Raw genomic sequence first — 23,637 nt, 5'->3', positions numbered from 1 at the left:
CGCGCCCAACCGCGCCGGGCGGGCGCCGCTCGCCAGGGGGCGCCGCCGAGGCTCTTAAAGGAGCAGCGCTCCCGTAAATCGAAGGGCCGCGGCCCGAGCGCCAGCGCAGCGCGAGGGCCCTGGCAGGGGCACCTCCGCTGGCGGCCCCGGCCTCGGCCCGGCCCTTCTGGCCGGCCTTTCGCAGGAGCGCAGCCAGCCGCGCCGCTTCGGCCCCTCCCCTCGGCCGCCGCGGCCACGCCGCGCGCCCCGGCGCCTGGCCCTTTAAGCGCGCAGCGCGCGCCGCTGGCCGCCATCTCGCCGCGGGGCCGGACGCCGTCCCTGAGGGGAGGGAGGGCGAAGCAGGCGGCCGGGCGGTGTCGGCCCGTGGCCTCCCTGCCGCCTGCCCCCGAAGAGGGCCCTCGACGCCGGAAAGCAGATCCCTTGGGGATCGCCTCTACGCGCCGGTGCTCGTGACGGAAGCGGCTGGCTGCAGGGCCCGTGGCTGCCTCGGCGGTGCCCATCTGCCTGCGGGCTGCGCCTCACTCGCACCTCGGCACCGGGGACCTGCTGAAGGAGTGAGGTTTTCAGCGCCGTGCTTGGCCTCCTACCAGAAGTGGCCTTGCTTTCTTGTCTAACGAGGATTTCGTCTTGTTGCTGTGGGGCATGAAGATGGAAGAAAGACAAGTCTGCAGCTGTGTTTAGAAACATTGTATGTGGAAAGCTACATGAAAAGAAAGTAGTAAGCAGATAGAAAAGCCCCTTTCTTAGAAGGAAGTCTCAGTCACGCTTGCATTCAATTCTGAGAGCTCAGAAAAGCCTATGGCAAAGCAAGCAGAACTTCCTTGTCTGAAAAATCTGGTATGGGTGGCACGAGGCGGAGAAGGAGAGACCAGTGAAATGCCCATCCCACAAATACATCAGAAACCGAGGAATCTGGTTCATGACAGTGCTGCGACCCATTGCTCCTACACAGTGCAGTTTGTGCTAGTTCTTCATAGAGAAGGAAGTGACTTAAACAGGTGAGGTTGACCAAAGCCTCCCATTAAAATCTAAATTTGAGTTGTTCTAGAGGCCAGCAATGCGTTTTTGTGTCAAGAGCAAGAGACGGCTCTGCAATTCTGTTGCCATGTACTTCTAAAATTGAGGTTGTCCATGCACTTGAATTTCAGATACATCCTCTAATGCATGACCCACCTCCCAGATAATTATCTTAACTAAGAATATGGATGTATCATGTTTTAATGCAGCCATCCAGTGTCAGTCCATCCCCCCTCTTAAAATACAGATCTTTACTAGATGTTCGGATTCAGGGAAAAACAAAATCTCTAAATTCCCTGGGGCGGGGGGAGGAGAAGACATCTGGGTGGCTTAAGGTAGCAAACCTCCTGGGACAATATTATAAGCCATCAAGCAAGCTGCCCTTATCAGTGGATTGTGCTTCTCCCTAACTCGTGTCTGAGGTTGAGATTTGACCTGGAAGAAAAAAGTCTAGGAGAAAAACAGGTCTTTGAAGTGCTGATTTGTTTTCTTGGTGCTCTATGTACTAGTTTTCATTGTGCTCTCTCTATTCTCCATGCTCTGGATTAAAAACAGAATTATTTAGGCATGCTGACTTGGTGGGTTCTTCTAAACTTAAGACTTTCTCTTCAGCTTTTTATCTGTAAGAAGCTGCCTTTAAGGTCTATTTTCTCTCCAATTTAAGAGTTCTCAACATTAGTTATTTTATTCACTCTTTAAAGTAAGAAAAAAAGGGGGGAGGGTTGGTTAGTATTATGTTAGTGTCCCTTGTTGGCACATGACCCTAGCACACTCATTGACAGCCCACAAGCTGGAGGTCAGCTTGACCTGTAAAGCTGTAAGTGACGAGAATCTGCCTTTTTAGTAATGCAGCTCTTTTCTTTATGATGCCTTTGGTGTTAGAATCAGCTGTGTTTGGCTGAAGCTGCAAGCACAATTTGCAGGCAGGCCATTCTCTTATGATTTTATTCATTTGCTCTCTAAAAAGTAGCCTGCTCCATCAAAATAGCTCTTCATTTCATGAAATTGAGATGCACTTTCATGTCCACGTTTCCTGACAGCTTTATTGTTGGTTTGCTTGCTGAACAGTTGGGATTGATTGTTGTTCTGCCTTTGTTTTTGTAGATATCATGTAGTTATCTTTTGAAGATGCACAGAGTTTGTGATACTTTTTGTTTAAATCTGAAATAAATATGCTGGGAGTTAGATGAAAAGCTACAATATTTCTTTTTCCTCTCAATGCTGTGAAGCCAGTCAGTATTGGTATCAGGTCTAAAATGATGTATGTTTTTTACTTTCTACTTTCCACCCCCTCAGTTTTTAGTTATGGCTACCAAACCAAGTACAAGCTAGACATTGCATTTAGCAACCTAATTCTACCATCCTTGTTTTTCCATTTTCCTGTTCTACAGCTGCCTAAACCAGTGGGTACCTCCAGCATTGCCAAACCTGCACTGGAATAAGAGAGAGATTTGACAGGGCCAGAAAGGTTCATAAATTATTAAAATGTTTCAGCATCCTAGAGATTGGAAAATTATGTATAATTTGGCAAAAACAAGCACACATGCAAAGAACGCAACTCCACCCAGGCATTCCCAAATCAAGAGAGCACCTTTAAAATTTTCCTTTGAATCTACTTAAAAGACTTGAGTAATAGGAGAGATGCGTGAGTCATTCTCCCTTTCTGTTTCTCTCTAGAACAGGAAAGCTTGCAGAGGGTGGAGGCATGGCAGCATATAGTGTGGTATGCTTTAAAATATCAGCTGAAATGACTAGGCTGAAGAAGTAGGAGGACTGATATTAGTCACACGCTATTACACAGTTCAGAAGACAAAGGCAGAAGGAATTACTGGACAGGTATATGTTGCTTGGGCAATTTTTTAGCACATACATCTTTACTTCGGATCTCTTCATTCTTTCTGCAGAATGCTTGTGTTTGCCTTGCATTTTGAGAGACATGCACAGATAGCTGACTGTTCTTAAGCTGAGATGTTAGAAAAATGGTCAGGTTTACTGCATAGGCAGTGTCAGCAACTTGCATCTGTGATCATTTTGCTGAAGCCTTTTGTTCCCTGTCTCACTGGATGAGCACAGAAATTGTTGCAGTCTTCCAGCCCTGTGAGTTAGTAGGGAAGATGAGGATCTGTTCAGGAACAGCCAAGATTGTGGAGAGATCTTTGATATGATTTCCTGCCCTGTTGCAAGAAATACTGTGTTAGCTATCTTCACTGCCAAGTAATACATTCTCCATTTCTTGGGCCCCATTCCCTCACCATTCTTGGCATTTGCACAGGTTATACAGAGCTGGCCTACATTTCAGAGAAATAGACTGCATTTTTACTGGTTACTATGACCCATGAGCCAAGAACTTGGGTGTAAGGAATACATCTGGCTCTGTCATTGCTGCAGTAACAAAATACAAGTATGGTTCAAAAACAGGGGCAATGTATTCATTGGGTGTGTGAATTTTCCAGTTATGTTGGGGGTGAGGGGAAGCTCCAAAACAGCAGAAAGCTTTTTGGACTTACCTAGAGTCCATTTAAAATCGTAAGAATCTTTCTAATATGTTTAACATTTACTGTTCAGTGTCTGTGGCTGAAAGATTTTGAAGCATTTTACAAACCTTAGTTTATCTCTGTGTGCTCATTTCATTCTTCCAATATGTCTGAAGTTATTATTTAAATCTATTTTCCATACAGAAGCTAAGTGACCTAGCTAACTTTGCAAGAATTGGCTGGTATTGCAGCCACAAATTGATCTCAGGAATTATCTTTACCAGTTGGTGTAAACTGTTTATCCATGTTACCTTTCAATATACTGCAGAAGATCTTGAAACTAAATAAATAATAGAAATGTAGATTACAAAGAGTAAAATCTTGCTGTGTTTGGCTGTACAATCTTGATTGGATTAGAGGCCTGGATACCTCTAAATGTAACTGCAAGGCTCAGAGCATGTCGCATCTTTCCCAAGGGGTTGTAATCCATTTTTTGACTGCTTTAAGTCTAGGCTATGTGCCCAGTACAAGGCAATTAGTTGTGCGTTCTAAGGAGGTCTGGAGTCCCTTTCTTGAAGAGTTGTAAACAGTCATTGGTAGTAAGACAGAAAGTTGGTTCCTGTTTTGCCCTGATTTGGTGTAGTATGTCCCTCTGCTTACTGGCTTTATCCAAAGATGACAAGAGTCTTGGAGTTAGATAATCTTCCATGGATAAATATATACAACAATTTTCTGATATAACCCTCTGCCTGGGCCTCTGGAGGTTTGCAGGATCCAGCCTCTTTTATCTAGCTGAATTTTTAGCAGAATGTTTCATTAAATAGCCCAGATCTTGTCTCCATTCTGTACTGCTTTATCTCTGTGTAGTACATCTGATAATCTTATACATCATGTTTAACCAAGCCAAAAATAAAACCTTCAACAGACCTTCTTTGTTATCTGTGACTATCTTAACAAATACCTCCATCAGCCCTATGAGCCATTTGGGCTGTAGCCTTGTCTAGTTTTCAGCCTGTTTGCCATGTGCAACTATTTCCTTAATGCTACTACTCAAGAATGTTTTAGGTGTCAGATAAAATATTAAAAAAAAAAAAACAAAAAACAAAAAAAAAACTAATCTTCTGAAATATTCTGAAGTCCGTTATTAGAATTATACCATTCCTCTGCTCTAAGTGGATGGCTGGAAAATGTCTAATAGCTATCAAGAATTCTAAAGTAAGATACAGTGCTAAAGTTTATGAAGAGGATGGAATGTATTTTCAGAAGTGTGGAGTCATCTAGGTTCTTAAAAGCAATAAACTCAGGTGAACGGATTTTTGTTTTGTTTTGCCCTTTTTTTTTTTTAATTGAGCTATACTAGCTGATGTTGTTAAATCATACCATTCCTTAGATTATCCAGAGTAATTCACCATTTCTTGTAGTTAATTTGCTCTGTAGTTATGCCACAGCTTTTTATGAGTATGTATTGAAACAGGCTTCCCAGAACCATTATTTTAAGGATAATAAGGGCAATAGCATACAGAAAAAGACCCTCTTGTCTTTTGCAATGAAATTTGGACTACTGAGTGCATTTGTTTGCTTTTCTGACTTGCTTTTTTTCAGACCCTCTTGTTCAAAGGAATAATCCTCTCAGTTTTAAAGTCTTCCTATTACAACATCAGTTCTGCAGCCTGCAGCAAAAGGAGCAGGCAGGTACCTACTCAGCTGGTACCTACAAATTTTGTCTCTGTGGCATGCAGAATCCACACCTGGAATGTAACAGCACTGTCCTTGGTGTGAGGAGGGGGAGGAGGGAAGGGACAGGCTGCAAAGTTAATATTCCCTCAATTTGTCAGAATTTTATTATATGTGCAAAGTACCATACATTGGTTTCTTGCATGAAACTTTTCTTAAGGTGTTGAAATGGCTGCTGTCTTACTCAGTTTGAAATACATTTTCCTCTCGTCTCTGTAAAAAATATTCCGTGCCTCTCCATTACACATGCTGTTTTTAAAGGCAAAACTAAAACTATTTTGATTCTAAGAGAAGCATACCTGGCAGTGTAAGGAAGAGTATGCTAATGAGTCAGCCAGTGTGTACCCTTTTGATACACTGAACCAAGATGAATAATATAGCAATGAGGTTATGTAAGCTTGGAGAAGTAACAGAAGTGAGATGGGGATTGCTGTGATGTGTGGGCTCCATGCTTTATGTTCCTAGGAGCTGCACTGTCAGAAGAGACCAGTAGACATTTTTTGTGTAGCTTGTTGGAGAAAATCAGAGTAGAAAGAGAGAAAACAGTCTTTGCCTGTGAGCATGTTTGTTGTTCTTTGGGAATACAGTTTTGTTAGTCGCTGAAGTTGACCAAAGTTGGCTTTGACTCCAGAAGATATCTATCATCTTGCCTGCTTCCTTATGCAGACAGTCATGCGTGTGCAGTTGGTCATCTAGGTGAGAAAGCCAAAAACTAAAGCTTATTTTTCAGTGAAGTCAGCTCCATAATCTGCCTGACTACATGGCTATGTTAAGGCTGGTACAAGGAGTGGAGCAAGAGCAGGAAGGTTGATAGGTCCGTAGCTCTTGCCAACATAACAGGTTATTGGCTTAAACAGATTGTAAAACAGTTTCTTCACTCCTATCTCCAGATTTGTATTGGAAGTCTGCTTACGCATAAAGTTCTGTCAGCTTTCCAAGTACTAAGTTCATATGAAAAGCGAGATATCAGCGTCACAGGAGGAGTCAGAAAACATCAATATCATGTTCTGTGGCAAATGAACTCTTCTTTTGAGCAGATGTGAAACATTTTGATTTTGACAGAAAAACATTTTTGTATGGACCAAGAAAAATCACAAAGTAGTTTGACTAGAATTTGTCCCATGCACTTTTCATAGTGCAGCCCTTATTTAGGTACCTAAAATAGGAGTTAAGCTCATCTGAAAAATTGGTCTTAATTTTTGGTACTAACCCATGAAAATTTACCTTCTCATTTGTGAAGGAGGTCATTGGTTAGAAAGAACAGAATTGGCATAAAAATTGCCACTTCACTTGTAAAATTCCTGGCTCTTAATTCCGAAATTACCCACCAAGCTAAGCTTTTGTACAGACTTCAAACCATGCCACTCCTTAAAGCATTCTCTCCCTATACACATCAGCAGATACAGAAAGATGCTAAAAGATCACTGAAAGATACCAAGGTAGTTCACATAATTACAAAAATGATCAAACTTTCTGGGGTCTGAATGGATTTGTACTTGCAGATGCTCCTGTCAGTAGGGGATTGTGTTGTGCATTTTGCAGGCCGAACTGCTTCAAGCCTGCTGCAGCCTGAGAAACCTTCACGTGGCTCGCGCTGGCCTCCCGGCACAGCTGCCGCACTACCTTCTTCAAGGCCGCCACGTTGGAGGAGCCCGACACGGTGGGCGCAGGCAGGAGCAGCAGCGGGGCAGTGGCAGGCGGCGGGCACACCTGGCTCCAACTTTCTGGTGCATCCCAAACTCTCCTGCCTGGCAGCACCTGCGCAGCCACTGCCCCCCCCCCCACAAAATTTCAGAAATTTTTCAGGCAGCTGTTCACCAGTTATTTAATTTTATAAATACATCCCTGGTTTAAAATCTGGTCTGAATTGTTCTGACTAAGGAGCTAGTTTTCACTTACAGTACTCTGAGATCAGGAGCTGACCCTGACACCTTTATCCTTGTGTGATTTGTCTCCCCTTTTATGTACCTACGTAAGTCTCTCTTGTAAGCAAGTGGATAGACATTAAAAGTGAGTGTGGTTGTGTGTTTAGCAAAACAAACCTGTGCAGATAACACTGGTGAGGGCTGTGCTAAATCCACAGAGATTTTTTGTAGTCAGTGACTAGATAGTGCTCTGGACACTATTCCTGGCATATTAGTTCAATATCAGACATAAATAGGTTGCTTTGAATTCTGTAGTGAATCTGTGCAGGTGGCCTTCCAGCAGCGACCTACAATTTGTCACGTTGGATTGGAGCAACAATGATTTCTTCTCAGTATGAACATGCCAATGCCCTTCCTGGTTGTTGTTGTTGTTTTTTTGTTTTGAAGTAGGTCAAGCCTATGAACTGCCAAGACTCTGGAGACACTTCATTTATTTTATCGCTGTAGCTCCTGGATATGGAATAGAGAGATCACCTTCTTCATTCTGCCTGAACAGTAGCAGCTTAGATGCAGAAAACAGATAGTGCATGTTAGACATAAATCAGAAAGCCACTCAGTTGCTTCATATATCAGGTTAAAGAGAGCAATCTCTGAAGGGAAGCTCAAATAGAAACCATTCTTTTCACAAATGATTTTTTTTATCCATCTTTCCTTGTCTAACTTGTTTTGGGTTTTGTTTTGGCTTTTTTTGTTTTGTTTTGTTTTCTGTAAATGTTATTGTTGTATCATCTGTATGAACAGATTATATAAAGTGCCACAGCCACATTTAATGTTTTACTTAGGGCTGGTTCAGTCTGCACAGCTTCAGGAGTAAACCTTGGATACAGGATCTCCAGCATCTCCGAGTTTAGCTGACCTCCGCAACTAGAGCTGTCTTGCATTTATCTCTTTGCAGTCTCATCTGAGACCCCTGGAGAGGTTAGAAGTAGATTCAAATAACCTAAACTTTACTGATTTTTTCCATAAATAGCTAGCTTATGTTTGTGGCAAACATTCCATTATAGCCATCATATCAACCTGGTCTTAAAAAGAAAATTGCTTTTAGTAAACAACAACATCATTATTTAAACCAATTAAAATCGGGGGGAAAAGTAGATATTTTTTTCCTTAGTGATGAGAAATACAGCAGACCGGACTGTAGTGAAAGATCTTTATTAAAAGTATTTGAGTGACCGGTTTGAAATGCTAAGAGTCCTTTGAGGACATCTATATTTGTTTTATATTTGTATGGCATCTAACACAACAATGTATGAGTTGTTTGTGTCCTCCACCAGAATACTAAAAGGTAACAACTACTAGGTGGATTTCTACTTAACGTTTCATAAAACTTTCATGTTACACCAAAGTGTGTTCCTCCCACAAACCAAGACTTTCTTCAGTTTTACCTATCCTATAGGAGAAAGTATGAGACCACGTCTTGGGCTTACTAGTCAACTAAACTGTTGACATTTGAGTTTTTAAGTTTTGTATGTTGATAGATTGAGTTCCTCTCTTGAGAAGTCCCTGGCAGACCAGCACATTCCAGTGAAGCAATAAGTAAGGTTTTTTTTTGGTCTTCTTCTCCTTCTTCTTTTTTTTTTTTTTTTTAATGACTTGAGTGAATACAAACTATCCTTGCATTGACCAGATTTTCTCTTAACTGTTACAGAAATATATGGACTTCCATACATTGCAAGGTGCAATATGAGCTTTACATTTTTATATTCATCTTCTAAATTTGATAATTTGATCTTCAGGTTTTTTGGCGGTGTAATTTGAGTTGGATGTTTTAAGGGGGGTTAGTTTGATTATTACTCAGTGGAAAGGAAGTTTGAACTAGATTCTGACTAGATGGTAAGGATGGTCATCCCTGAATGAAACAATGAATAGTCACTTAAGCTGTATCATAACTAGGATATACTGTGCTGTGCTTATCTTTAGTTTCTATAACTTTTGAATGAAGCAATGTTTTCCAAATTACTCCTGTGCTATCAACTGCAAAACAATACTTACTTAGAACTTCAGTAATGAAATTGTAATACTCTTTTCTCCTTTCTAGGTATTTCTAATTGATTTTGTTGTCTTCAAACAATTAAAACATACATGTTTTGTTCTTCTTTCAGATAGGGATCATTTTTTGGTAGGGATCATTTTGATATTTTGTGGCAACAGTGGCCACAAAGGAAAAATATATTCTTTCCACTCTGTTTTTGAATTGTTTTCTAAAATTAAAGAGGACTAAGTATATGGTTGAGAGTGCATCTTGCTAAGATAAAAACCTTGTTTATTACTTTTAACTATGGTTCTATCTTAGAAGACAACACCCTGTCTTTACCCAATCCCATAGCTCACATGATTAAATATTAGTAATGAAATAGTGCACTGTTGTTGCTGCTTCAGAAACAATATTGTTTTTTCCTAGGAAAATTTTTTTCAATAATTTTGCTCGTACATAGTACATTAGAATTTGGTTTATAGTTGACTGTGTTCAGATGTCAGTAACAGTCCATTGCGTGTAACTGAAAAACTTCTGTCTAAACTGCAGCACAGCAACTATTGTCTTCTCTTAAAAATTACTTGTCTACTTTTCCTGAAAAGAGCAAAACATTTTGGGAGTGTCTGTCTTGGCTTGATAATTTGTAGTTGTGTAGTGGTAGTTTGTGTAGTTGTGGGAATGTGCTCTAACTAAATAATACTTTAATGTTACTGTCATGAGCAGGTTGTTCATTTTCACACCCTATACATACTGAGTGATTAAATCCCATTCTGTGTCTAATACTGTTTATATTTAGCTTTTGACGTACATCACTGATAAAATCATTTTTAGGTACCAAAAGGCTTTTTGTATGTGATAGTCTTAACTGCAGACAGAATAGAATTATAATGGAAATACATTTCAGCTATATTTTTTTGGCATGACACTTTCAGTTGAAGTTATTTTTCTTTTAAGCTGTTAAAGAAATGTTGAATCCTTTGTTTCTTCTTGTGTATGTATACATGTAAGTGTTGATTTCGAGTTGTATCTTTTGGGGAAATTAGAAGAATTTTCAGCAAAAATTGTGCAAATCAATTCCAAATAATTCACAGAATTTGAACTAGTGCTTTTTGAGTGGTGATATTCTATCTCCTACTTGTACCTATCTGGCTCAGTCCTAAACCCTGACTGCAGCATCTATTTATACTTTGTATGTGTGTTTCTCACATAGTGATAATCTTCTGGTAAAAATGTATTTTGTCGTTCTGACTTGTAGGGCTATGGGTTCATACACAACACAAGGCTTTAGTAGTATTGTGTACAATTATTTGAAATCAATGGCCTTGTGTTCAAAAAGAAGGCTAATAAAAAAACAATGGAATGTTTTTTTTCCTCCTCCCTGTTTCCTTGATATTTCGTAGTTTGGCTAGGACTTCTCTGTTTTTTCCTTTCAGTTGCTACCATACAGTTTTTTACACAGATCTCTTTGGAACTGTTCTTTAATGCCTGGACTACTTAAGCCAAAATTCTGTTCATTTTTTCCTGGCAGCAGCTACTTCATGGAGAGTACATTAATTGCAATTTGTGCTCGTTGAAGACTGTGCTTCACTTTCCTGCATTAGCAGAATCAAGCTTTTCTGTAGCCCAGCTAGACTCTTAAAATACAGCCATTTAGACTGACAATACACCTGTTGAGATATAAGGACCAAAGAACCTTTGGTTAATAATCTCAAGGCTTATATAGGCACCTGATTTGCAAAAGTGCCGTTCTCCAACATTTGCCATATTGAACAGATTTGAGAAATTAAGCATTATTTTGAACTCTTGATTATACAAGTTGAAATAATGTCAGAACTGTCAAAGTCACTGCTACCAGTTTAACATATGAACTGGAAAGTTCTTCACACTAAAATATAATCAGGATGGAAAGGTGAGGAACCTTCTGCTGCTCTAATTTTGATCATTTTTCTGTCATACTGTCACACTTGAAGATCCTTATTTACCTTTTCCCTGCCTTTAATACTGTTTCTCCTTAAGATCCTGCTTAATACAAGAATTATTTCACCATGTCAAGCAGGTGATCCAGGAAGACCTGTAGAGATTCTGCAAAGCTACTTTTAGAACAAAATCCAAATTTTATTTAACATGAAATCCAGCTGTAACGAAGTCATAGGGAATTAGTGGAGTGTTTATCACTGAGGTTGTTATTTTATTTCTCTCTTAAATAAAGATTTTCTTTTCACCCTTTGACCCTTGTTGGATTTACAAGCTGGTAAAAACAATTACGAAATGTTACCACTGTTTTAGTTGGTTTTATTTTTTTTATTCATAGCAAGGGAAAGCAAAGTTTTGTGTTAGAACAGGTTTTACTAGTAGATACCTGGATAAAAAACCTAAAGCAAACGCACATAACTGTTGCTGGTATGGATGGGAATATGTCCTATGAGTCTTGGCAGCTGGTCTCCTCCCTTAATAATGATATTGCACAATTAGCTGTTACATAAAGATTTGTCACTAAATGCATTCCTAAGGGGAGGGCATATAACTTTCTTAGACAATAAAATGGAGAAAATTATAAGACCTGGAGAAAGGAAGTTATCTATTTACAGAGCCTAGAGGAGAAGTTAGGTCCAGAATTCTATGTAACAGACAACGTAGGCCATGCAGCAGGCCCTAAAATAACCATCTGAAATCACAGATATGTCTGAGTTGCTCTGCATTCCAAAGACAATGAATTTATCTATTGCTCTTCTTTTTAACCAACTACCCCTCTCTTTTTCTTTTTCAGTTGGATCTTGGAGTTACAATGTGACTGGCTTGTGTCCAGCAGAATTTTTGGTAAGTTGAATTCCAGACCCGAGCAATGAGAGAGCGTATGATCACGGTCCTGCTGTGGAACAGACTTTCCTTGCTAGTGAATTAGCTGCAGTGGAGCAGGAAGCACACAGCCGTTCAGTCTGGTATTACCAGTAGGGGGCTTGTGACAGCCGGTGAAATTGCAGCTTTCAACAGGCTAGTAGGGAGAACTTAGCCTACTTTGAGGATAGTGCAAAAGAGGAAACCATGCAAGGAAAATAGTGTCAATGGAGCCAAGAGTGCAGAATCTCTCTTAATTTGCTGTGTGACTTCAGGTCTCAGCCCAACTGTTTGAATCTGCAACTCTTCAGTCTCCAGCAGAAGAGTAAATAAGATGTTGCCAAAGCAGCATAATTTGCCCCGGTTGATGCCTTTGTGCAAAATGCTAAAGGGAGACAAAACAGCTTGGCTTGGAGCAGCTAAATGAATTCAGTCTCTTCTGAAAGCTCTTGCCTCTTTGGGGCCCTTACACAGGATGGAGAGAATGAAGCAAACACTGACAGGTCTCTCATTGTGCCCAAGTGGCCTGTGTCCTTTTTTTTTTTTTTTTTTTTTTTTTAATCTGCTGTGAATAAACTTGATGGTCCTGATCTCATTCTTATCAGAATAAAGCCTGAAGTGCTGGCTACAATGAGTCCTTTTCTGAGCCTGGGGGAGTTGATGATGCATAGTGCCCTTCATAGCTTAGTCTGCTGAATTAAGTAAGGTTATTGCCATTAACTTTTCTGGAATCAGGAACTAGAACCTGTTTTTGTATACTGTTGAGGTTAAATCTGAGTAGAGATTCCATGCATTCAGTCAGTCAGTTCGTGGGTACAAAAGCAGACAGTTTCAGCTGCACAGCAACTTCCTGTTGGCTGTAAATCGAGACTGCTGCAGTCAGTTAAAACCTGAAAATGGTATGGTTGGAGGAGGGGAGAGAAGAGGAGGGCTTGGGAGCCTTGCAGCTGTTTTCACATCCTCTCTCAAGTAGAATTTCTTCAATTAAAAGCAAGGATTTTATGCAGTGAAACTTGGAAGAAATCAAGTTGCACAAATGCTTATTTTCCCCCCAGGAGCTGCCATAAATTGCATTAGTGAGTGTTATTTTATTCCTCTTTTTTCTTTCTCTGTGGGACTGCAGAAGTGACAGCATTTTAAATGGAAAGATTTGCAGCAAGCTGTCAGTCATTGTGCATGCAGGATATATTTCCTGATTTAGTCTTGCTGGTGCTTCCATAAATCAGCATAGCTAAAATATTTGTGGTTGGCTATGGGAGATTTATGCAGGTGAGAGATTAGAGCCAATCTGTCATTTTTGTGGGGGAAGTGAGGGATGGAAGGGGCTGGGGAATGCTGGCTTGCAGGAAGGAAGGGTTTATAAATATGTGAGTGGTATTTAGAGGTTCCATAGAGACAATTAGGATAAACTTTGTGCATCTGTGTGTGGATAAGTGCACGTCTCTCTCTGATACGGGATCAGGAAACTGTTGTTTGCCTGCGTAATTTTCAAATTAGTCTAGTCAGAGAGAAACATTATATGAAGGCATTCATTATCTCAAGTCTTCCTTCAGAGTTTTATTTTTTTTCCCCATTCTGTATATGTCTTATTTTTGCAGCATAAGTCTGTCTTGCCAATTGGCTATATGAATTGTGTCAGGTTAAAAAGTTCTTACAGCCAGCATGTCATCACATAATAACTGGATCTAAGAGTAGGTTCTTTGGCTAATTATCATGATTACATGAGTTCATCTATTCAGAGGATGAAGAAAAGGGAGAGGCACAAGAAATCTCTATTCTGACATTGGCAGCAAAACCCAGGTCAAATTTTCGGTTGGTATAATGTTGTATGACTACGCTGACGTTAATGTTGTTTTGCTAGTACCTAGCAGCTATGAATCTGGCCTGCTGACTTCAGTGGAGATGCACTGATTTACACCAACTGGCGACCCAACACTTTATGGCTGTGGGGCAGGAGTGGCTAAGCAGGAGTGCTAAAGACAGAATAGCTGTTCATCTTCTAGGCTTCTGCCTGTTAATCTTCCCTGTGCAATCTCAGGCAAAGGCCAGGGCAGAGCTGCATGAAGGTCATTGCTGAAGCTTCTCTTCTGCCTTATTATTAATGAGATCAACCCTGTTCTAAAGTGCTTTTTAGCTTAGACAAGATTTAGTAGGCAAAGAGGGGAGCCTGCAGAGCCTAGACACTCAGTAAATACATTTTGGAAAGCTTAAAAAAAAACCCAAAACTGAACACCTGTTTTGCACCCTCTGATTCCAGTCTCTGTTTTCAGTCATGCTTCAGACTGGGCTGTAATATGATACAACCAGTCAGCAGCAGCCAGCCTGTCTTCAGAGCCTGGCCTAGGGAGTCCTTGGTAACTCCAGCAGACATGTCCACATGGTCCTATGCAGGGTGCCTTTCTTTGGGATTTGAGGAAGTGGCAAACTCCACCTACAGTACCCCAAAATCAGCACTCTGACCCAGGATACCAGAATCTGACTGGGTGAAAAATTATCCTCTTAGTCTGTTAAGCCAAAACAAAAGACTCTACTATTTCACTAATAGAGGGAGGGATGCTTTATTGGTACAATCTAGGAAGAAAAATACCATGCAAGGAAATATGAACCGCTTTATTGAAATAGCATTGCAGTGCTGTGCCACTAACTATCATGTATTGTGCTAAACTTAAGTAAAAATACTTTCCAGGGAAATGTGTAATGTGAAGGGACAGAGATACTAGTGGTTAAGTCACATTTTTTTTTATATCAAATTTTGCCAAGTCCCTATAAATCTTTGCAGTTTTAGAGACAGCCTAAAAAAACTGCTAACATTTTCAACTACAGAACATAACACTGAATAAGAATGGTTGAAAAATTTCTGTCAAAACTGTGTTTTAATGGAAAATGGAGTTTTGATGAAATAGCATTTTCACCAAAAATATCTGCTTTCCATGGAGAACGTTAGTTTTTCACTGAAATATTTTGACAGAAAGTCTAAAATTTTGGGCTGAAATTTGTACAGCTGTTCAAGTCCGTCTAGTGCCACTCGCATTTCTTCACCTCTTCAAATTCAAGCTGTATTGCCAACTCTCTCCTTTTTTTTTTTTTTTTAATCATTGTGATACTTGAGAGTTCTCTTTAAGCCTACCTCTTTAAGCATGTCATAGGACTACTAGTTTGCATGATTAAAAAGCTGAGTTTCTAGCCTTGGTGGTTGCAGGAAAATTTCCTAAAAATGTGATCCAAATGCATCAGGAACTAGAAATCAGAGGAAGCAAATCAAAACTTTGTTCACTTGTTTCAAATGACTCTTAAGATGTTTAACTCATTTTAGAAAATATTTGTATGTAGAAAGTGTTTCACAGTCTGATTAATGATTTTGATTAATTTGAAGTTGGCAATACTTTCCTATAATGTTACATGAATTAGTTGAGCAAATGCTGCACTCAAGAAATTGTGATATGTCAAAGTTGGCCACTGATTTCTTGTGTGAAATTTGGCAAGGCCATTTCTAGACTTCAGATTCAGTTTAGTGAATAGCTTAAGACTACTCTAAGAGTATGCTGTTGCTGAAAGGGATGTTATTATTGCTCCTGGCCCTGGGTCATGATTTCTGGTGGTATTATTAGTTTTAGGTCATGAATTGTGAATTTATACCTTACATGGCTCTGAGGCTTGAGGGTAAAGAATACTTTAAGAGGACTGTATGTTATTATTACAAGCTTCCATTCTCACTTTTAGAACTTTCAAAGTGGCAAATTTCAAAATGATGCATTTTTAATGGTGTTCCATATCCATTCATTCCCGTTTAGGGGAATGAAAGTGTTTTTCAGGGAGAGAAAAATATTGCATGAAACTGCTTTTACCCTTTACCTCAAAGTGTTGGAGCAAATTGAATATAACAAATCACCTCTGTCCGTAATGCATGAAAGAAACACATATCTGAAAGTAATTTATTAAAATAGAGAGCTAGTAAATACAAGGAGTGTCTTTATTAGATTATTTTGCTTTTTTGGTTTACTGTATAATTTTTAAGTATGTCTATGCCTGGAACCTAATCTTCCTTGCTCTCAAAACTGAGGCTTATGTGATTAAACAAACTGATATCTCTCCAAAAAACTCAAATGCATTCTGAATGGAAAACCAATAAAATGTATTAACTTCTGAGCTTTAACGTGAATCCCATCAATTGCATAGCAACATGTGCTGTCACGGGCAGTGGAGGAAAAGGAGAGCCTGCCTGATTAACTGGCTGAGCTCACATGGGTAGATACGGCACTCATCAATTAAAAGACATGTTGGAAGAACTCCAGGAGAGACATGCTTCTAACAGGAAGAGCCAGTTTTCACGTGCATTATCCTTTGATAAAAGGGGGGGAGGGGGGAGAAGCACTGTGCTACAATGTGAATAAATGAAGTTTCTTATCCTCTGTTTTAGTCTATTAATTTTAGTCTAATCTGCAGTCATTGTGAAAACACCAAGAGATCCCAGCCAAGGTCAGGATTTTATAAAGCTAGGTGGTTTACAGATAACAAGAGACAGTTTTTCTTTTAAATACTAATATTTAGAGATCCTGATCCTGCAACTAGATGTGCATAGGCTTAATTTCACCTAATTTCCTCTGAACTCTTCATCATTTTAACTGAAATCTTGAATGTGTGTGTGCGGGGTTGTACTACAAATCATGATGGTCCTATGCAAATAGAAAACTCAGCGGTCCTATAGCAGTAACTGTTAGGATACGGCAGAATATCTCAGCAGACTCTACACATTATAGTAGGAATGTAAAAAAGCAAAAACATCTATGCAGTGAGCATATAAAACCATTGTTGGGAGGAGCCAGGACACTTACTTTGGTAGACTGTGAGGGAACTTGTGATACTGGATCCTTACCACTGTTGCCCTCCATGATAGCTAAATTCAGTCAAGCTAAGAAGAGTTATACTGTGTCAGGCAATAGATTTGTCTACCCTAATACTTTGTTTCTGAGAACTGTCAGTGTCAAATGCCTGGGAAAAAGTATGAAAACAAAACAAATATGTAGTGATACTTAACCAGTGTATATTCCCAATCTCCATTATATTCTTCCAATCTCTGTATTTCAAGGTTTTGAGGCAAAAATATTGCTTTCATGTGTAAAATTACTTGATTTTTTTTATCAGTTTGTCCTATTGCTTTTTGAATTTTTAGCATCTACAACATTCCATGGCACAGACTTCCAGTTTACTTAACTGTTCTCTGTAAAGAAATTGTTCTGTCTTTAACTATTCTTTACTTAATTTCCTGTACATTTTCCAGTTTTACTATTATTTTTAATTGGGGGTGGGGAGACAGGAAGAATGTGGCACCAGAACTGCACACATTATTCAGAATGTGGGCATACTCATGAATTTACATAGTGGCATAAAAATATTCTGTTTTGTTTTCCTATTCTAATGATTCCTAGCATTCTGTTTGCCTTCCTGAATATCTCTGGGTATTATTGCTCTTTTCATAGAACCTTCTGTTCTGCCCAGATGTTTTTTCTGAATGGTAAAGGCCGGTTTAGAACACACTACCATATATATAAAATTGGGATTTCTTCCCCCCACCTACTTCACTTTATGTTTATCTGCTTTGAATTTCATCTGCCATTTTATTAGCCCGTCAGCAGTGTATTCTTTTACAATTCTTGGCAGGCAACTCTTGTCTTTGCTATCCTGGATAATTTAGTATTATTAGAAAAGTTTGTCATCTGGCTTTTAGCATGCATTTTCTAGCTAATTTATAAATGTGTTGAGCAATATAGGGCCTGCCACAAATACTTGTGAGACTCCCTGAAGATATCGTTCCACTGTGAAAATGACTTTTATTCCTATCGCTTGATTTTTTTTGGCCATTTGTTTGCCCCTGTGAGGAACTTCCTTCTTGCTGCATGGCAGCTAGAATTGGTTTGGCTCTATAGGTTAAAATTACACTTTTCTTTTACTGATCAGAGGAGACTAAGAGTGCAGTAGAGGTGAAAAGGAAGAAAAGGGAAGCTCAGAAAACTGTAGGCATTGTTTTGTTTGTGCTTTCACTGGCAGTGAGACTTCTTATATTTCTCCTTATAGTTAGTATTAATTCGTATTGAGATGCCTCTTGTAATTCAAAAGCTAGGATCTTCTGAAGTACTACCGTTGTTATTGTTTGTTCCAGGGTAACAGCAGACCTAAGGGCATAGGATAGAGATCTAGTGAGCATAAGGCTTTCTGGCAAGTATTTAATGCTTCTTGTTCCAAACTGGACCAGGAATCCCTTTTGGGCAGTATTGTTACTTTAGTATTAGATCCTGCCATGATTAAGCCTTTATTTTTGTTTGACCTCGATTCTCCACACAAAAGATAGAATGAAGTTTTGCCACAGTTTTGCTTTTAAAGAAAATACTAAAATAACAACAAAAAATAATAGATTTCAGTGTCTGTAGGCAGTGATGAAAAGTAAAAATTACTTGAACATTTGTTATAGGTCCCTAAATATAGTTCAGCAAAGAAATAAGAAATATTGCCTTACTTGTCTAATATTTCAAATTTTTGTTGTTGTTTGTAATTATATCTATAATAAAAGATCCAGCTATATGTTGCTAGAGCTGTATTCATATATAGTAGGACGTTCCTACTCCAAACATACTGCAGTTGAGGGAGTTTATCCTACTAACAAACTGCTTTCAGCTGTGTTCACCCTTTTTATTTACTTGAAATTTGAAGAAATGCAGGGTAGTGATAATACAAGATTCAGGCACTTATTGTAAAAATGGACCCATGTAATAGCTGTGGGCTAAATATACGTATTACTGGCATTTTTTTTGTCCGTTGGTCATCAGTTACTGTTGTTGCTTTTTTAAAAAATGTATTTTCTTGATTATAAACTGCTTGTAAGATGATGATGATCAAGATTTTGCTTATATATAGTGAATAATTTGAAATTTGTTTGATTTGTTAATGTGGATTAAAAATGAGTACTTCCACCTTTGGGTTCTGGGTTGTGAATTCAGGGGTCAATTTCCGGTGGCTTTTTAAACCAATAAAAAAGCAGTAGTAGTAGTAATAAGTGGGCCTGAGTAGTTCTGCTGAATGGGAGTGTCTGGTGCATTGAGAGGATATGAAGTACCAGTAATAGGGCAAGGCTGGAAAGCAGAATGTGTAACTGAGATATGGAAGAAGTAAACAGACTAGTGATGGCAGTTGCACACTTGTGAGAGAGACCCTTGCCTGAGTGCAAGCTGCTTCTCAAACCAAGACATGCAGCAGATGCCAGTTTATCAGTTTCCATGGTCACTGTTACTCTCACGTGCGAATACTATGGCCTCAGTGATCACTTTAGGACTAGTATTAAAAAATTGGTAAAAGTTAGGTCCAATGCTGTTGCACTGAGATCTGCAAACCCTGTTCTTACCTGATGGAAGTGAAGAAATTTTAACCTCTGCAAAGTGACTCCTCTGGCACTTCATATCAAGTTATCACTAGCTCAGCTACTAATTCAAGTTCTGATTATAGAAAGGTTAGTTGTCCTCAACCTTAGGTCAGTGAGTACTTTCCTGCTGAGCTGCAGACAGTGAGAGGCATGAACAAATTTAAAATTCAGAGACTTAACATTCATGTGAGTCTGTCCAGTTGCCTCAGTCAACTCTGAATCCAACCCATAGAACAGAAGATTTATTTGAAACCACATTTTTACATTGTTTGAGCTGAAAGGCTTATTAAGGTTTAGAAACCTTCCTGGTGACTTTTACCCTTGGGGGGGGGAACTCCCTGCAGGGGGTGGGGAAATGTTGAGGAAAGAGCTGTAATGTGATTGTGAAAGCATGAGAAACCGTAGCAGGTTTTTCAAATGAATTTTCAGGTTCGTTCACAGCTTGGCTGCAGAGCAGCTGTGGGAAACAAACTCCCTGAGAACTGAAACCAGTGAATCTAGCTCAGAGTTACAACCCTTCAGTAAAGGAGCAAATTTAAGCATTTCAGCGTTGGGGAAACGAAACTGAGCAGTGCCTATTTCACTTGGTGAGAAAGCAGCCCTTTTGTATGGCTTGGGTTGGATTATAGAGAAACCGTCAAGATACGGGAGGAGGAAGGAGTTATTTACATTTTAGCCCTTACTGGTTGTCTGAGAAGGGGAATACTTTTGCTAAAAGATTCGGAACTAATCATGAATGTGTTAATTTAGAGAGACCTTGAGCTTTGTTTTTGAGAGCATTGGGTTTTTGTACCTGCCACTGAGACAGCTGTAGAGAAATGTGAGTATTAATCACATGATGGATGAACAAAGATGTCTTAATTTTTGTGCTGCTCCAAACTGAAGGGCTTATATTGAGTGCTAGGGTCCTGCTTGGAACTGATGTTCTATCGTAGAAGCACTAGTATATGAAGCCTTTTCATATCTGCCAGTGAAACCAGTGAATATTGGGGTAAAAAGGGGCTGAAATATGGTCTGGAAAACACAAGGAAATTGACTTAAGAATGTTTATAGATAGTCATTTTCATGATCAAGTTGGTAAACTAGGAGTGTGAGTAGTTGAGTGAGAACCTATAAGCAACAGTGAGACCTCCAGCACCAAGTAATTATCATAGTTGATTGTCACTTACGTGCATAAAGGGGTGTGTGCGTGTTGTGATGAGGGCTTTAAAGGCAATGTTATCAAGGATGTGTATTTTATCCTGTGTGGTTCCAAATGCCTGCTTATTGAACATGATGTACAGATGCAACTGACATAATCTTTTCTTCCGTTTTCAAAACAGGAGAGGGCTTATTTTTAACTTAAGCATGCAGTTATCATGAGGTAAATATGCACTAACAATAGATGTAACACAGAAGAGCTGGAGGATGCTTGGCCTGAGACAATCCATGTTTTTCCACTGGCTGCCATAGTTACCAGTGCAGGACTAGAGTGAAGTCAGTATCACCACGGTTCTTTGTGTTACATGCAAGTGTTTTGCTTCACTGTTGATAAGCTATCAAGTTCATTAGTTTAGCTTTGTATTTGCATTAAAAGCTGTTGTACTCGATTAGCTTTTCTAACAATCATAATTTTTTGCTTGCTTCTTTTGGAATTACAAAGGAGTGTGAATGGAGAGAATTACTTCCGGGCAAGTCTTTGGTTGAAAGAGCTGACTATTAATAGGCAAGACCTTTTGGTGACATCTCTTTTAAAACTTGGAAAGAAGTCCCATGTTAGAGCATGGTCAGGCAGTCACAAGTTACTGAATGAGACTGAGGTGCGGTAAGTGAACGTATGTGCATTCCTACTTAGTTGCAATCTGGGGGGAGAAAAAGTCATTTTAAGTACTGGTACTTCAGGCTATTTAGCCTTTCATTGCAAGGGTTTAGAGCTATATGTAGCTATTTACTGCATTTCAATGTGGGGAAGGAAAAATAGGTTCTATAGCTTCTCAGTTACTGTGATTTGTTTGTTTAGGGCATGGAGAGGAAACAGGGAACAATGCTGTCCTGGAGTTCAGAGAGAGAATAGTTAGGTCTAGGGTCCTTTGTAACACTGACTCATTATGTCAGGGTTGCTGTTTTGGCCTTTGATCCTTTAATTCACTTCTCCAGCTATGAGACAGGGCTGGTGAGGTATGATAACCATCCATTGATCTTGAAGTGCCCAGCTTTTCTAATAGTGGACATCTGATGATGGGACAGTCTGACCCTCCTTTTCTGCCTCTGGTCTTTCTCTTAAGAAAAAAGTAGATTATTCAAAATCAGGTTTATGCGGGACAAACTATCATTGCCGAGCTGCTTAGACCCAGAACAAGGAAAGATTAAGGCAAAGAACTGAAGAGCTTTGGTTATATGTTCCCTAAGAAACACATAAGAATGTGATCATCTTAGCTCTAGTTCATCCTCCAGGGCAATAGGATCGGTCAAAATGGAAGAGACCTTGAGCTGGAAGAGACCCTTTGAGAAGCACACAGCTAGAATGAAAGGGAAACCAATGGAAAGACTTCACAGTGCCTGAATGTAAGAGGGAATTAGCCCAGCAGTTAAACAGACTCCTTTGCCCTTTGTAGACTTGCCATAGTAAGAGGAGAGGTTAAATATTAAATCTATATATTTTTTTTAACAAACGAGGGAAGGACCAGCTCTTTATACATCTTTGCACTGCTACACTAAGAGCCTGCAGTACCTGAACCTTATTTAGGTTCCCTAATTACATGCAGACCATTTTTAACAAGCCAAAGTTTCTGAATTCTTCTCCACTTTAAAAGCTCTCTGGGTAGCAAAAGCTGTCTTTGCATGGAACAATGAATTCCTGTAGATAGATGCCAATTTTGAGCATAGTTATGTATTTGCAGCTTGTTCTTTAGCTCAGTAGCTTGTGGGATGAGTTGTTTTTTTACTAATACATGCTCCCGTTAATTTTGCACGATACTTGACAGCATGGACCTTCTCTGTGACACAGAGCTGAACCGCATCCCAGTAGATGGATCTATATAAGAAGCATTCATAGAGCTGATGCTTTGGAGTCTTCTATGTGCAAGAAGAAATCTAACTTCAGTTCTAGTAGCTGGAGTTACCAGCCATGTGCAATGTCCCTTTGCTCAGATTGTACGGGATATTTTTTCTAATGAACCTTTTAGCAGACCAGCTTGTGTTTCTGCTGTCAGTGCATGCAGGCTATACTCCCTGAGCACATGCAAACACCTCCTGAAATACATTTGGTGACATGTTAAGGATTATAATGTACTTTGTAGCTGTTGTCTTTGTGTGGGAGACAATAAGAAATACGGAGCATGCTTCCGTCGTGGTTCTTCCCTCTGCATAACCTAAATCTGCAGATTAATTTGTTCCATATAAATTCTTCATGAGTTACTGGAAGAGACAATTTTTTTAAAGTATGCTATGAACCTGATTGCACTTTACAATCAGTGCTTCTAGGATCCAGATTTTCAAAAATTCTTAAGTGCTTTACTGTCCAGTGATGAAAACTGGAATGAGACACTTTTATATTTTTTGAAGATATGAGTTAATTTTTTCATAGCGAATATAATAGAGTGTTTTTTTGTTTGGTTGGTTTTGGTGGTGGTTGTTGTTAAGTCTGCCTGCTATTTTGATAACCCTTTCTTTTAGCATCTATCCTACAAGGCCTCCCCAGCTTTTATCTCTAAAGCACCAAGTTCTTTTGGATGAATTTTCATTTGTTCTTAAATAGATAAGCAGTATCCTTGGAATATCCACTTTCTACATTGTCTTCATTGACGTATATAGCCTGTGTGGTTAAGTCTTTATCAGATTAGTGCTTATCAGACTGCACAAATGCAGCCTGGACACTATTCTTGTGTCTCCACGGTTATGTTAAAGACCAGCCTGCCCTATCAGTTAAGATAGTCTCCATCCAGGAAAGTATTTAAGCACATGCTTAAACAAGTGAGTTGTCCCATTTAGTGATTTTTTAAAAAATTACTCTTTTGCTTTGTTAAGAATATACTTAAACATTTTCTTGGATCAGAGCCTGAGGTTGGCTAACTTATCATGTAAGTCTGCATCTGTACAGGAGCAGAAGGGATAAAACTGTCAAGACGAAAATGAGTTCTGACATTGCATAGTTAAAAATGAAAATGCCACCTATTATAAGTGGCATTATTGGAAGAGGAAGTATCAGTTTTTCCTGGTAGCATGCAAGTAGTTTGTGTGAAGTATGAAAAACATTGGCAGAGGAAACAGTTGTGCTGAAGAAAGTGT

At 39.4% G+C, this 23,637-nt stretch overlaps 1 pseudogene; it reads right to left on the bottom strand.

Moving 5' to 3' along the window:
* Positions 1-6,677: 6,677 nt before the first annotated feature.
* LOC134150046 (guanine nucleotide-binding protein G(I)/G(S)/G(O) subunit gamma-5-like) lies at positions 6,678-7,989 on the bottom strand (annotated as a pseudogene).
* Positions 7,990-23,637: the final 15,648 nt, after the last annotated feature.

Source organism: Rhea pennata, chromosome 22 (genome assembly GCF_028389875.1).
Source record: "Rhea pennata isolate bPtePen1 chromosome 22, bPtePen1.pri, whole genome shotgun sequence".
In the NCBI taxonomy this organism is placed as follows: domain Eukaryota; kingdom Metazoa; phylum Chordata; class Aves; order Rheiformes; family Rheidae; genus Rhea; species Rhea pennata.
Note: the sequence above shows the minus strand (reverse complement) of the source record. Positions and strands in the feature narration are given on the sequence as shown.